The following is a 14,891-nucleotide window of genomic DNA, read 5'->3' as shown; positions in this document are numbered from 1 at the left end:
TCTCTGGGTTTAGACGAGCAAATCCATAGGGCCACACAGTGTAAAAACGAACAAGGGGTCATGCTGAATTTTAGGATAGAATCCCATCTCTTTCATTGTAGTAGCTGTGTGTCCTTAGGGGAGTTGTTTAGTGTCCTAACCCTCAGTCTCTATTAAAGAATGTGTAAAATGAACATGAGAATAGACGCTGCCTCATAGACTTGTTTTGCAGATTAAATGAGGCAATGCACTTAATATGCTTAGCACAGTCCCTGGCCATAGTGAAGAAATTGATAAATTATCAGCTATTTGCTAAGGTCAGTGCTGAGTGCTGAAGATAAAACAGGATCCCTGCTTTTGAGAATCTCAGTGTCTAGTGGGAGACATAGATCCCACAAACAGGCAACTACAAGAAAGTCTGTGAAGTCCCATAAAAATAGCATTTATGAACAATCTTGAGGGAAAAAGTGAAGGAAATGACGAATTCTCTGTATTGATTAAAGTTTTGTGTATGTGTGTGTGTGTGTGTGTGTGTGAGAGAGAGAGAGAGAGAGAGAGAGAGAGAGAGAAGCAGAGAGCTATGAATATTGTTGAGTTAATACAAAAATAAATTATATTCACTAGACAGTAATTTCCTTATGGGTAGGAATTAGACTATTCCTTAATCAGCAAGCTCTTGAAACTCAATCATAGCTTAATAAACATTTGTTGATTTCTAGATAATAATAAAGAAAATCTTTATTTTAGTAAAAATTAAAAATTATAATTTAGTATTTGAAGAAGGTAAGTAATCTAGTTTCCGCTGTCCTTATGGTCAGGCTCTGCATTTTTGAAGCTCCATTGATTTTAAACAGTGTTATTGTTAAGAGTTTGCAATGAGTCAAATATGTTTATGTTTCCGTTTCAGCTCCAATTTACTGAGTGTGAGACCTAAGGTAAGCGATTTCACCTAAGGTAAGTGATTTCACGCTTCTAGGGAAGTTTCTCTGAATGTAAATGATGTTTGGTTTAGGCATTAAGAGCATCAGCTCTGCAGGTGGGCTGCCTCAATCCCAGTCCTGCTGTCACCAGTTAGCTGTATGATGGTGGACAACTTGGTGTGAGTTCCCCACAAAGCAGACCCTTGAACAAGTACTTTAGTGCAGGTCATTTATTTGAGAGGTTGTCCCAAGAATTACAGTGAGTAAGTAGGAGAGGAAAAGAAAAGGGAGAAAAGCCCCCCAAAGTGTGCTAGTAGGGAGGTAATTGCTGGGGGAACTCCACAGTTCACAAGGTGCTCAGCTTCCATAAGGCAGCATAAAGAAGAGCAGGCCTCACAGCTGCTCCGCCACGGGAAACGGGGTGAAGTTTTCTAATGTATCTTTTTTAATTGAAATATATTTGACATATAACATTGTGTAAATATAAAGTAATAACATATTGATTTGATACATTTATATATTAATATGATAGTCATTGTTATGATAGTTAGCACCTATATCACATAATTATCTTTTTTTGTTGTGGAAGTCATTAAGATGTAGTCTCTTAACAAGTTTGATGATTATAATACAATACTGTCTATATTCACTATACTGTGCATTAGGTCCCCAGGACATATTTGCCTATTAGTTGTGCCCTTAAACAACATTTCTCCACCAGCCCAGTGGGAACTACCATTTTACTCTCTGTTTTTACAAGTTTGGCATTTTTTAGATTCCACATGTGATATCATACACTATTTGTCTTTCTCTGTCTGACTTATCTCATTTAACATAATGTCCTCAAGGTCCATCCTTGTTGCAGATGACAGAATTTCCTTCTTTTTCATGGCTGAATAATATTCTAGTATCTAGTGATATATATCACATTTATATATATACACACACGTATAGATCACATTTTATTTATCCATTCATCCACTGGCAAGTACTTAAGTTGTTTCCCTATCTTGGCTATTGTGAATAATGCTATAATAAACATGGCAGTGTGTGTGTCTTTGATATTCTGTTTTCATATATATATATATGTATATATATATGTATATATATATATATATATATATATATATATATATATATATATATATATATATATCTTTATCTTTGATATTCTGTTTTCATTTCCTTTGGGTATATATCCAGAAATGGAATTGCTAGATCATATGGTGATCTTCACTGATCGAAAGTTGTTCCTGAAGGTGATGAAATACTCAGCTCTTCCAGGCTGCCCTACTCACCAGCTGAACAAGCGCTCTTGGTTCTAGAGAAAGCTCCATGGCAGAGACCCTGAAGCAAGAAGATGTCTGTGTATAGAAAATGCCCACAGCAGCCACAAATGACGCTGCAGCTCCAGTGAGCCATGGGGTTATGAGGCAGGGCATCAACAGTGCCTGCTGCACATTCTAAGCCTTGTTTTTTTTTAGTCTGTGTATTAGAAACAAAAATAGAATCTATAAAGGTGACTTTATAAATGACAACTAAATACAGAGCATGATCTTAGACTAGATCTAAGAGTTTTTAAATGCAGCTCTAAAGGATATTATTAGGATGATGGAGAAAATGTAAATATGGTCAGCCTATTAAGTGACATTATTATATCGATATTAAATTTCTTGGATGTGATAATGATGTTTTGGCTATTTAGAAGATGATCCCTGTTCCTGGGAGATACATGTCAAAGTATTTATGGGTAAAGTGGACTGATGTTTGCAACTTTCTTTCAATTGTTTCCAAAAAAAACTAAATACCTATACATGCATATGGAGAGAGAGTGAAAGAAAATGTGGTAAAATTTTAACAATTGGTGAATCTAGGTTAGGATATGCAGTGTTCAGTATGCTATTCTTTAATAAATTTTATACAAGTCTTCATATTTTTCAAAATAGAATAAGAAAATGTAAATAAGCAGTTCTGTTTCCTAGAACTGCTGTGAGGATTAGCTGAGAGGTCCTGGTAGTGCAGTGTGGCTAAGAGCAAAGACAGTCCAGGCTGCCTGAGCTCAAACTCTGACTCTCCTGATAGCTAGTTGGGTGACCTTAGGCAAGGGACTTTCTTGGGGTGCCTAAGATTCCTCACCTGGCACCTGAGACTAATAAAGTTAGTTATCTTCTTCATGAGATCATTATGAAGATACATATACAGCACTGAGAACAGTAGCTGGCATACAGAAAATATGTAACCAACGTTATATATCATCATTCTTCTTCTTCTTCATCATCATCATCATCATCATCATCATCATCATCATTGCCACAAGTGACCATACATCCTATTTTCCTATTGTTCTCCCAAAAAGTTTTCAATTTGGGCAATAGATATGATCACCTTATGATTATGTCATTAAAGTGCTGGAGGGCTATTAAATGAAATTACATAAGAATAGTAACACTTTTATAGCTGCTGCTATTAGTTCTCTTCTTCCTGTTCTTTTGAAACCTCATCCTATCTGGGTCAAGAGCAGGACAGTGTGGCACTAAGTAGCAGGCTGGGAGCCTCTAAGGAGATAAAAGTATAGTAGGATTCAGCATCTAACACAACTTAGGATGGATACCCAACAAAAGTCAGAGAATAAAGGATTTAGCCACGGGACAACAGGTCCTGGAAGGATCAAGGAAATTCTGGACCACTGGGCTGGCCCCAGACATATGGTGGAGGAGCAAAGTAGAAGTTTAGTTACTAGTGGAAATATGATCCGAAGGTAATAATTGGTCAAAGGATAGTAAGACAGATAGTACAACTAGTGGAAAACCACAGCAGACTGGGAGAATGGTTATCTCCAGGTGTTTAAGTTTCTAAGGCTTACATTCACCCTGCCTGGGGAAGGATCTTGTCCCAAAAGTTTGGACAGTGTAGTTCAGAGGCAGTGTGGTGAAAGAGAGAGCGCTCAAGTCAGAAGACGTAGCTTTCATCCTAGCTCTGCAAGTAACTTAATGAGAGATGTTAGCCTGATAACATTCAATTTCTAAGCCTTGATTTTCTTATCTATAAAAAATGAGACATCAACATATAAGTGAAATTTTATGGTATTTTTTTCTGTCTTATTTTACTTATATAATATTCTCTTGGTCCATCTATGTTGTTGAAAATGGAAAGATTTCATTCTTTTTTGGTGCGTGGCTGAGTAATATTCCATTACTCTGTATATCTGTACCATTTCTCCTTTAACCATTTGTCTATTGAGGAACATTTAGGTTGCTTCCGTGTTAGAGTTTTAGATTTCTTCAGTTAAATGCCCAGAAGTGAGATTGTTGGGTCATATGGCAGTTCTACTTTTAATTGTTTGAGGAACCTTGATATTATTTTCCATATTGGCTGCACCAGTTTGTAATTCCACCAACAGTGTACAAGGGTTCCCTTTTCTCTACATCCTTGCCAACACTTGTTGTTTGTTGATTTATCTATGATAGCCAGTCTAACAGGTGTGAGGTGATATCTCATATCACAGTTTTAATTTGTATTTCTCTGATGATTAGTGACATTGATTGTCTTTTCATATTCCTATTGGCCATCTGTATGTCCTCTTTGGAGAAATGTCTATACAGGTCCATACTTACATGTGAAATTTAAAAAAACAAAATAAACAAACAAACAAAACAGAAACAAGCTCATAGATACAGAGAACAAACTGATGGGTTTCAGATGGGAGGGGTTTGGGTGGCTGGGTGAAAAAAGGTGAAGGAATTAAGAAGTACAAATTGGTAGTTACAAAATAGTCATGGGGATATGAAGTATAGCATAGAGAATATAGTCAATATTGTAATAACTATGTATGAGGTCAGGTGGGTAATAGACTGAATGAGGGGATGACCTTGGAAGTTATATAAATATCTAACCGCTATGCTGTATGCCTGAAACTAGTATATTATTGAAAGTCAACTGTAATTAAAAATTTTTTAAAGACTTTTTTTAAAATGAGGCATCAATTCCCAAGTCCCTGATAACTCTATAGAGGCAGAGTGGTCAAAAGCACAGACTCTAGAATCAGATAGAGCTAGTTTTACTCCATAACAATGTGAAAATGAGCAAAAATTTCAACCCCCCTAAGCTTTGATTTCTTTCCATGTTACGTAGGGGAAATAACCACACTTATGTCTTAGGGTCTTAGGGTGTTATCAAAATTAAAAGCGGTAAAGCATCAACTGAGTACCTATGACAGAGGAGGACCACTTGTAATATTTAGGATTAGATTCCCTGCAAATAACTGAAATACCCCCAAGTAGTAATTACTTTAAAAGACAGAAGTTTATTTCTCTCCAATGTTCAAGAAGTCCATAGGTGTCAGGCCAGGGTTTATATGGCATTCTGCCATATTGTGGACTCAGAGGCTACCCATCTTATTGCTCTGTGCCAAGTGGTTGCTTTTCTTGAGGTCACCTGATGGTCCAGGATGAATGCTGGGAAAGGTTACCTTTATTTTGGATAGGCATCTGTTGAAAAACAGGAGATTTATTACAACAGAAAGAAAAGAGAAATAATTCTTGAAAACAAGTAGTAGTCTCTGTTGCAAGCCCTCAATAAGTATTGACTTCTATTTGCATCATTATTGTAATATTGTTTGCACTGTATTCTAGTATTTTGTATATGTTTGTTAGTAATATTTCTATATGTAAGAATTAAATGGCTCCATAAGCTCAAGTTAAAAGGATTAAAGATAAGTGTCAAGGAGATTTTGCTAAAAACTGATTTGCATTAGAGTTTTACTTTCACCTCAGACACTGGGGAGTTTAAGGACAGAAAAATAAGTGTCACTCTGGCATCTGATTCCATATTCATAACAATGTGCAAAAAAATGGATTATGTCCTAAAATGATTGAGAAGCTATGGTTTGGTTGATGAACTAAAGATAATATAAAAGAGAAATCAAGTAACCATAAGGCCCTTGAATGTCTGAGTATAGTACATTTATTTTAATAGCATAAAATGGAAATCAATTCCAATTTCAAATAAAGAATATATATGTACTGGAATTAAATGCTCTTAAAATGTTTACGCTACATTTTGGCTCTAAAAGGAAGAAAGATATCAAGAAGAATATGTGATATAAGAATAGCTATATTAAAAAATAAGAATCCATCCTTCGATGTGGATTTTTTAAATTGGCATCATACAATCCAATAACATGCACTATAACAAACTAGACATTAGAAAACTGAGAAATAAACAATAAAATATACCATTCTAAAGATAAGTTTTTTAAAAATGGCAAAAGATGGAATATATATATTCAAATTTCCTTCTCTCAAGCTATGTTTACTGTTATTTGAAACTTTTCACTTGCTAACATGCATATGAAAACCTAAACACAAGATTGAAATTCTGATAGCAACAGTCTCCAAAGATACAGCAGATTCTTAAACTTTATACTATTTTAATTTCATAAACTTTAATTGTCAGAATATAATTTTCAGTGTGTTTAATAATTTCCCATCAGTCATCTCTTCTGCATGATCTGGCTAAATACAAGAAGAGCGTCTTTGGGAAACCACTCCCTTCTGTGTCATCATCCCTCCTACACAACCACTCAGCAGGCCATTAACACGCGAGTCAAGGAGCACAAGGAACACAGCGAAACATCAGCATAATTAAATAATGTCATCAGCCTCTGAAGTGTACTCCCAACTGTGGTACTGCACGCGAAGGCATTTTTAAATATAGAACACCTAGGGGTCTCAGGTGCAAATCTAACTTTGCTTCTTTGCATGCCATCAGAAATGCTAAAATAAGACATAGTATTTGGGATGCAGAGACCCCAGCTATTTTCTCTATTTCAATAATTTTAAGTTCATTCCACAAAAATATCCAGTTACCATTTATGTCTACATGATGTTAATATCTGTTTGGAAAGCGGAAAATTCATATAAAGTAAGTCGAGTAGTGAGTCTAATCACCTATTAGGAATTAAACATTTGGTGTCTGCCTTGAGCGAACAGAGTGTATTTTCTTGCTTGACCTTGTGCTCCTATAATGGCTCAATTCAACCAAATCTTCCCTTGCCTGGTTTTCTTGTCAAATTCAACACAGTTTGCACCTGTACCTCTAGCAGCCTTGCATCTCAAGTGCTTTTGTAATGATCAGTCTTTTAATTTCAGATTTCTTTTGCTTTTTCATGGCTTATATGCTAATGTCAATGAACGGCCTTGCTGCCTTCTCCACTTATTTCTCCTCCTCTTACTGGTTTTTTTTTTCCCCCTCTTTTTCACCCCTTGGCTCTGTCCTTTTCATGTTTCTTGCTCTCTCTACACTCATCCTCTTCTCCTATTGCCTATTTCCTTGCTGGTGACACAAAGTGATTCTTGCATTATTTTCCCTGATTTGAGGGTAAGCTGCTGAAGCTTGTGCCTTGTCATTTGATTCCTCTCAGCTGGGAAAAAAACAAGGAGCTTACAGCCAGATCAGAGTTATGAGACCTGGATCTGTCACAGACTAGCTCTTGAATGTCAAACAAGTCATTGTTTTTTTTTTTGAGCCTCCATTTCTTCATCTATAAAGTTGGAATAGTAATTTTAAAAGAGCATGGTTGTTACATAGATTAGATGAGATAATGTAGATGAAAGTTTTAGTTAAAACTACAGACTTGCCCGAATCTTTATAAGTATTGGCTGGTGAATTCACTGAAATATTCAAGTAGTTTGCTGTTTGTTGATATTGAGAAAGATTTGGTTAATTTTATTTTTCATCTAGATGTTTGGCATAATGCAGGCATAACCACAAGCAATTTTATAAAATTTCTGTGTGAATATATTTCTCTGCAAATAAAGTGAATTCTATATATAAAATGATTATTTCTCAGTACTTTTGTCTGAATCTGTTCTTCACGAACTCAGCAACAGCTTCGGTCACAGGCTTCCCCTATCTGAATCGTGCCTTTTTTCTATGGTTAACCCAGAGGGTTTAGGCATGTGCCTGCCCCATCAACCTGCTTCCCTGCAGAGTCGTCCAGGGGCGGTGGTATCAGACTCACTAGGTGTAAATGTGTGAACCTTTACCCCATCACTTTCTAGCTATGTGACTTTGGGAAAGTACTTAACCTCTCTGAACCTCAATTTCCTCATCTGTAAAATGGAGGACAGCATTCGTTATTCTCTATTTGGCCCTCACCCACAAACAAAGACCTTAATCTGTCCTTCTCAGCCCTGGGAGTCCAACCCCCTACAGATAGCATCCATGAGACTCTCTTGGGTCCAGCCAATGGGCGATGAGCCTGTAGAGGAGAGAGAGGTTAAAATATTTCTTAATCGTCTTTTGCCTCTCAGCACTGCAGAACTGACAGTGGCAATATTTCTTCATTACCAGCTTTGGCAGTGGCTCTTCCTCTGTGATGCTAGCAATAGCCGGGCTCTGGTGACACTGTCTCTCCCCTTTCTCCTTCAGTCCAAGGGCAGTTCACCCTTTTACTAGTTCCTGGTACCTTGCCATCTCTATTGGTTTAGTAACCCTGCCCACACATCTATAAATATTCTCTTCACTAAATTGTCTTCATGGTCATATCTTCCACGCTTTCTGTATCCTACTGGAACACCAACTGATACAGGGGTTTACTTCCTAGGTTTGTGAATTGAGGATTAAGCAAATAATTTAGTAAAGATTTAGAACAGGGGCTGAGATATAAGAACTCAATAAACATCAACTATTATCATCTTGCTCTCCACCCATCCCTGAAGCTTTGGTTATCCGACTTGCTTTTTACCTCAGCCTGGAAGTCAGCCTTCAGCTCCCCTATATCCCACGCCTACTCCAGCTCCAAACCTCTCCCTGGCCCAGCTTCTGAGACCCCAATTTTCTAGATTGTCCAAGAGGGAGATTGGACAAGATCAAACATTCCTAAAAATAATTTATTCCATTGTTAAACAAAGTCAATCGAAAAAAATACCCACGCAATTAGAAAATACATTGAGTGACCACATCATTAACTCTCACTCGTGAATTATAGCGTTAGCATGTTTATGCAGTGGAGTAATTTGTGGAGAAATAGATGAAAAGCTAATTGTTAACCTCTTAACAGGAGATCCATCCTCAGTAAATCATAAAGGGGGGAACAGACAGGGATAATAACACAGACTAGTAGTAGTAATAGTTGTAAATTTCAGTTTGTCATATTAATTGAAGAGGCTCATAAAAAAACAATAAAGTCTAGTTTTAAAACTAGTTATTAGACGTTTGAGGTTTTTCAGAAATGGATAAACAAATATAAAAACTCATTTTGACAGGGTGTAAAATCTACTTTTAAAAATTAGTAACGAAGTTTGGGACATTGTAGAGATAGGGAACAAAAATTACTTTTTTAAAAATGCAAAGCATGAATGTTTCAGTAAGATTATTTCCCAACATAAATTGCACACTTTTAGGGATGACTTTCATAGAGACATTTTAGGACTGTCAATAAAACAGAGCTACCTCAAGCCATGGGGTAAAAAAGGCTGGAAGCCTGCAACGGAAGGACTAAAGAGACACAAACCACTTCCCTGAAGCACTAGCATGGGTGGCATAATGTGAACTCTCAGAAGAGTCTACACATCATGAGCATTCAAGCATAGCTGAACCATAAACTTCAATGCAGGGTCTCAAAGCAGTCTGCAAAAGGCAAGAGAAGCTGCCATGTCTGATTCTCACTGACAAACTGTAACCCAAACATACACTGGGAAAGGGGTCCTGGGAAACGTTTCCAGATTTCAAAAGGAGTCTTAATGGTGGTGATGAGTCAACAGCAAACAATTCACCAGAAGTACCACCAGACACTATCCTAGGTACTTTAGAATACTATCTTATTTAATCCTAATAAGAATCACGTGTAGTAGTTATATTTATTCCCACTTTACAGGTAAGTAAACAGAAAGTTAGAGAGATGTAGTAACTTGTACATCGCCATACAAAGAAACAAGATTTATATACCTAGACTTGTCTAGCTTTCCATAACATTCTGTTTCCCTACATAAATTGTAAAAGATCATGCTCCTTTTATTTTAAGAATCCTTCAAATTACTATCATATAAGAACTAACACTTTCTATCATACAGAATAAAGTAATGAGAGTGTTAAGTTGAGTTACATTGAATGAGGTTTACGAATGAACATCAAAAATTTACCAAGTTCTCTTTTTGTAGATTAGTACCCACTGTGATCTCCTACCCTGGAGTGCCTCAGAGTGCAAAATAAATCACAGTCCTTTGAGTAGACTTAGTACTGAGTCTCAGTGAAATAATAGATTGCTTTTCAACTGTTAGAAGGTGATTTGGTTCTCCTAATAGAGAAGAGTAATGAATAAAAATTAGACAAGCAGAAGTCAACCTTCAGGAAATCTAAGACTGGGAATGGGTGGGGGTATGCTCTTAATCAGAACCTGGATTTGATTTTCATCTGCTCACCCCAAGGCCCAACCAAGCTGGGCACAGTCAAAAACATATTCAAACTCTGGGAATTACCTCAGAATTTAACTAGTCTTCTAGGACCAGAACTACTTCAAGTAGTATGAACCTTCTCAAACAGCTGCAATTTAGATATTCACTCTCAAACTGTATGTTTTCTGTATGAAGGATATGTGGGGAAAGAAAAAGGTTGCCAATTTCTCCTTAATATTCACATAAAGGCTAAATATTAAAAGGCTAAATACAGAGTTTAAGTTGGCCAGGAAAGCATATTAATTCAAACTGAAAAAAGAAAGGTTGAGAGACCAAGGGTCAAGGAGACAGCGAAAAGGAAAATTAATGGAAAGGAGTGAGGGGTAAAAAGTATATGAATCATTATTAGAGAGAAATCTCAGAAACTAAGAGCTTTGAGAGGGAGCAGTTTAAAATGATATGAAGGTCTAGCTTACAGACGAGTGGATAGGTGTCTGAGGTCAAATTAAGCTGAAGGCTACTAACAATTAGGAAATTCAGGAATGATATAGGTACCCAATGAATGTTGATGGCAAAGTAACTGAATCCTATTTTTAATCATGTTAACTAACTCTTACCAAGATTTTTTTATTTTCTGGTACCCCTAACTCCATCTCCCGCCCACCTTGGTAATCCTCAGATTGCTGTTAGACAAAGCTGTGCCACCATGCTGATGGACTCTATTGGAAATGTATAGTTTTTGAGCTCCATTGAGTCCCTAGACACGGTTAGCAATCTTCAGGTAATCCTAGTTCACAGTTCTGTTCATAGTAGTAGCTCTTTCAAACTCAAAGCCACCTACCCTTCCTGCTGCCAGTCTCATTCTGAATAGACAGTCTTACTTCCAACCTTGCAGAAAAAAAAACAAAAAACAAAAAACAATCATGCAGGAACTTCCTTAAAATCCTCCCTTTTATATTCAGTCTTTTCTATCACTTTACTGTCCTTACCTGTCCATTGTTTGCTTAATCTAACATTCACCTGAACATGAATTAGCACCCCAAATTTTTCCATCACTAGGGCCTATAAATATAGGTAAGTCTTCTTCACTTTAAAACAAGTGCTTCCTTGTCCATGACCCCTGAAGCTGCCACCACATCTTTTTCTTTCTTTCACATTGCAAAGCCTCACTTTCTCCATTCCTCACCATCCTGCAATTAATCAAAACATGCAACAAACAAATATGATAACCAAAATCTGGTTTATGTGTCTGCCACTCAACTGAAACTCTACCTGGAAAGAGTACTACTAACTTACTTTCCAAGTTCAGTCTTCACCTTTCTGGTCTCTGTCAGAGCTTGTTACCACACCTCTCCTCACTGGAATCCTCTCCTACATTAGCCTTAGAGTCAGCCTTGGCCCTTGAACTTCTCATGCCTCTCTATCCATTTGTTCACTCCTCTCTCTCCTCATTCTCTTTAAATGTTGAGATTCTCCCCAGAATCCATCTTCAATCTTTCTCTCTTCTAATGTATACATTCTCTCTCATCTGTTACATCAAATTCTGTAAATTCAACTATACCTGTGATCCCAAAACCTAAATCCAGCCCCAACATCTCCCCTAAGCCAATATTCCCAGTTGTCTACTAAACATTTCCATATTTGCCCTGCAAGTATTTCAAACTCAAAACATTCAAAACAGAACTTATTAATTCCCCCTATACCAGATCCTTCTCTTTTGTTTGTAAAATTTCTTCCCAGAAAGGAGGAGAGGGAAGGAGTTTGTGTAAAGTGAACAAATTAAGCAAGTCTACGGCATGAGGACTAGGAAAGGAGAAGGGGAGCAGTGTTAGTAAAAGTTATAGACAAGATTTATTGCCTGTTTCTTATATATCTGGCATTGTGTTAGGCAGTTTTCATAGATAAGTTACTTATTCTCTTTTGTGATTTCATAGCTACCTTATGAGGTAGCAAGATAGGCAAAATAATGGCTCCCTAAAGATGTCCCTGTACAAATCCCAAAACCTGTAAATATGTCACTGTACATGGCAAAATGGACTTTGGGATGTGATTAAGTTAAGGATCTTGAGATGAGCAGATTATCCTGAACTAGTGAAGTGGGCCCAATGTAATCAGTGTCCTTACAAGAGAGACGTAGAAGACTTGGAGTCAGAGAAAAAGATATGAAGACAGATGCAGACGTTGACATGATGCAGCAGTGAGCTAAGGACTGTGGCCAACCTCTAGAAGAAGTGAAAGACTAGAAAAGAATTTTCCCCTAGTATCTCCAGAAAAAATGCATCTCTGCCAAACACCTTGATTTTGGTCCTATAAGAACTATTTCGGACTTTTATCCTTCAGACTGTAAAATAACCAAATTCTGTTGTTTTAAGCCACTAAGTTTGTGATAATTTGTCATAGCATAACGGGAACTGTTATTGGCCCATATGCACATGAAGAAATTAAAGCCCAAGGCATTTAAAAACTGGTTTAAGTCCTCACAAGTAGTGAGTGGTAGAGCTGGGACTTAAACTCAGGTGATTTTGGCTAGCCCCCCATGCCCTTGACTGCAATGCTAACCCCAAAGGAATTATCTAAACTGATGATCCAGGGAACGTCTGAATGCATACATCAAGAGCAAAAGTATGAGAGATTGGGGAACAAGGGAAATAAAAGCAAGGTGCAGTCATTCAAGGGTGGACCTGGGCAATTATCTAAAACCAGCAGTGCTGCCAAGGACTGACTGACTTATGTCACTCAGTGCTTACAGTTTTAGGGAGGTCTGGCTTTGTTTACAGGAGAGAGTCAGAGTATAGTTTTGTCTCTCTTTCAGTTTAGAGCATCTCCATTAGCCAGTGTGCAAGCTAGAAACTGAAATCCTTTGTTCAACAAACTTAATGAGCACTTTCTTTGTGCTGTAAGACATATCAGATCCTAGAAATATAAAATTAAATTGTATGTGCTCTTGCTTCCTCTCTACTCCCTCCTCTGTAATCAACATTTCTTCCTCTGGCCTGTTGTCACATCATTTATATCTGTACTGTTGTGTAGTTTATTGTCATTACTCTATATGACTATAGCAAGCAAAGTTAAATGTCATACTACTCTCTCCAAGAGCCAAGAGTTTGGGAAGATGGGCACTCCTCTACACTGTTGGCAGAGTATAATTTGGCAATATGCATAAAGAGCCCTGAAATGTTTATGAAATTTATATTCAGTAATTCCACTCCTAAGACTTTCTTCTATGAAAATAATCAGACTCACATATGAGGGTAGTTATTTCAGTATTATGAATAATAGTAAAAAAATTAGAAATAACCTAAATGTTAACATTAATGAAATAAGCACACAAATCTTGGTGAATCCAAAAGATGGAAATCTATGCAACCACTAAAAAAGATAATGTTTTCAAATAATATTTAGCGACATAGGGAAACATTTGTGATATCTTGTTAAATATAAAAAGTAGAACCAGCAACTATACAGATAGTATGTAAATCGTAGTTAGCTTTGGGTAACAGAATTGTGGGTTACTCTTATTTTCTTATATATATTTCTCCGTATTGTTTAATTTTTCTACATGAACACTTATCACTTTTATAATCAAGGTAAAGACAACCAATAAATGTTGTTTAAATAGAAGAGTAGCAGAGTATGTTTGTGCTGATTATTCTCTGCGTGTCTTCCTAGATCCTTTGCCAGCCCTACTCTCTGCCAGAGAAAAAGCTGACCTCCACAGACTGCATCATTGAGACTTCCTTGTACATAGTTGCAACTTGTATTTGACCAATAAGAGGCTCTGGAATTAAAAAAGAAAAGAGGTGGGGGTGAGGGAGAATAGAAGAAAAGAGAAGTTGGGCTAACTGCTCTCCTGGCTATCTGGCACATTTTGCTTCTCTAGATCCAGGCACATTGGCAGGGGCTGTGTTATGTTACCCGTGGCCAACAGATCCTGTTGGGTAGCTTCTTCCTCCAGTTCTTCTTCCCCTAGAATTTGGTAGCCATCCTGTCTTCTTGAGTCTTTATGCCTCAGGCCAGTAGGCTTCTTGCTTGCTAATCTCTCAACAGTGTACCTTGTTGGCTCCCATCACCCTGCCCACATCTGCAAATTGTCCCTACATTAAACTCTTTCAATTAACTTTATGCATGCACCATCTGTTTTCTGCCAGGCTCCTGACTGGTACAATGTCTAAGGTGAGTATGCAACAGATGCAGGAGTATAGCGGGCAAATAAGCAGGTGGCTGGTGTTCAAAGAGCAGAGGTAGTTGCACAATGGCAGGATCATTGTCTGGAAAAGCAGTAGATAGCTGAGTCTGGGTAAAGAATGATTTCATTGTAGACTTTTTCAAGAAAAGTGATGATGTTACACAAAAATCGGGGTTCAGGCAGGATAAATAAAACATTGTGGAAAAAGTGAGTTTATAGTATCCCAAGTATAAACTTTGTTGGTAGTTTTGCAACTTCTGGTGGGGAATTTTGAGAGAGTCGATGATGTCTTCACTCCACAGGTCTTCATTTATAAGACTTGTGGATGGGTAGGTGCATTCATGAATGTGGTACCATTACCTTCTAAAAGTTCTTGCATGAATTTGTTTGGACTCAAAGTACAACAATGCA

The sequence above is a fragment of the Pteropus vampyrus genome, unplaced genomic scaffold (genome assembly GCF_000151845.1).
Source record: "Pteropus vampyrus isolate Shadow unplaced genomic scaffold, Pvam_2.0 Scaffold152, whole genome shotgun sequence".
In the NCBI taxonomy this organism is placed as follows: domain Eukaryota; kingdom Metazoa; phylum Chordata; class Mammalia; order Chiroptera; family Pteropodidae; genus Pteropus; species Pteropus vampyrus.
Note: the sequence above shows the minus strand (reverse complement) of the source record.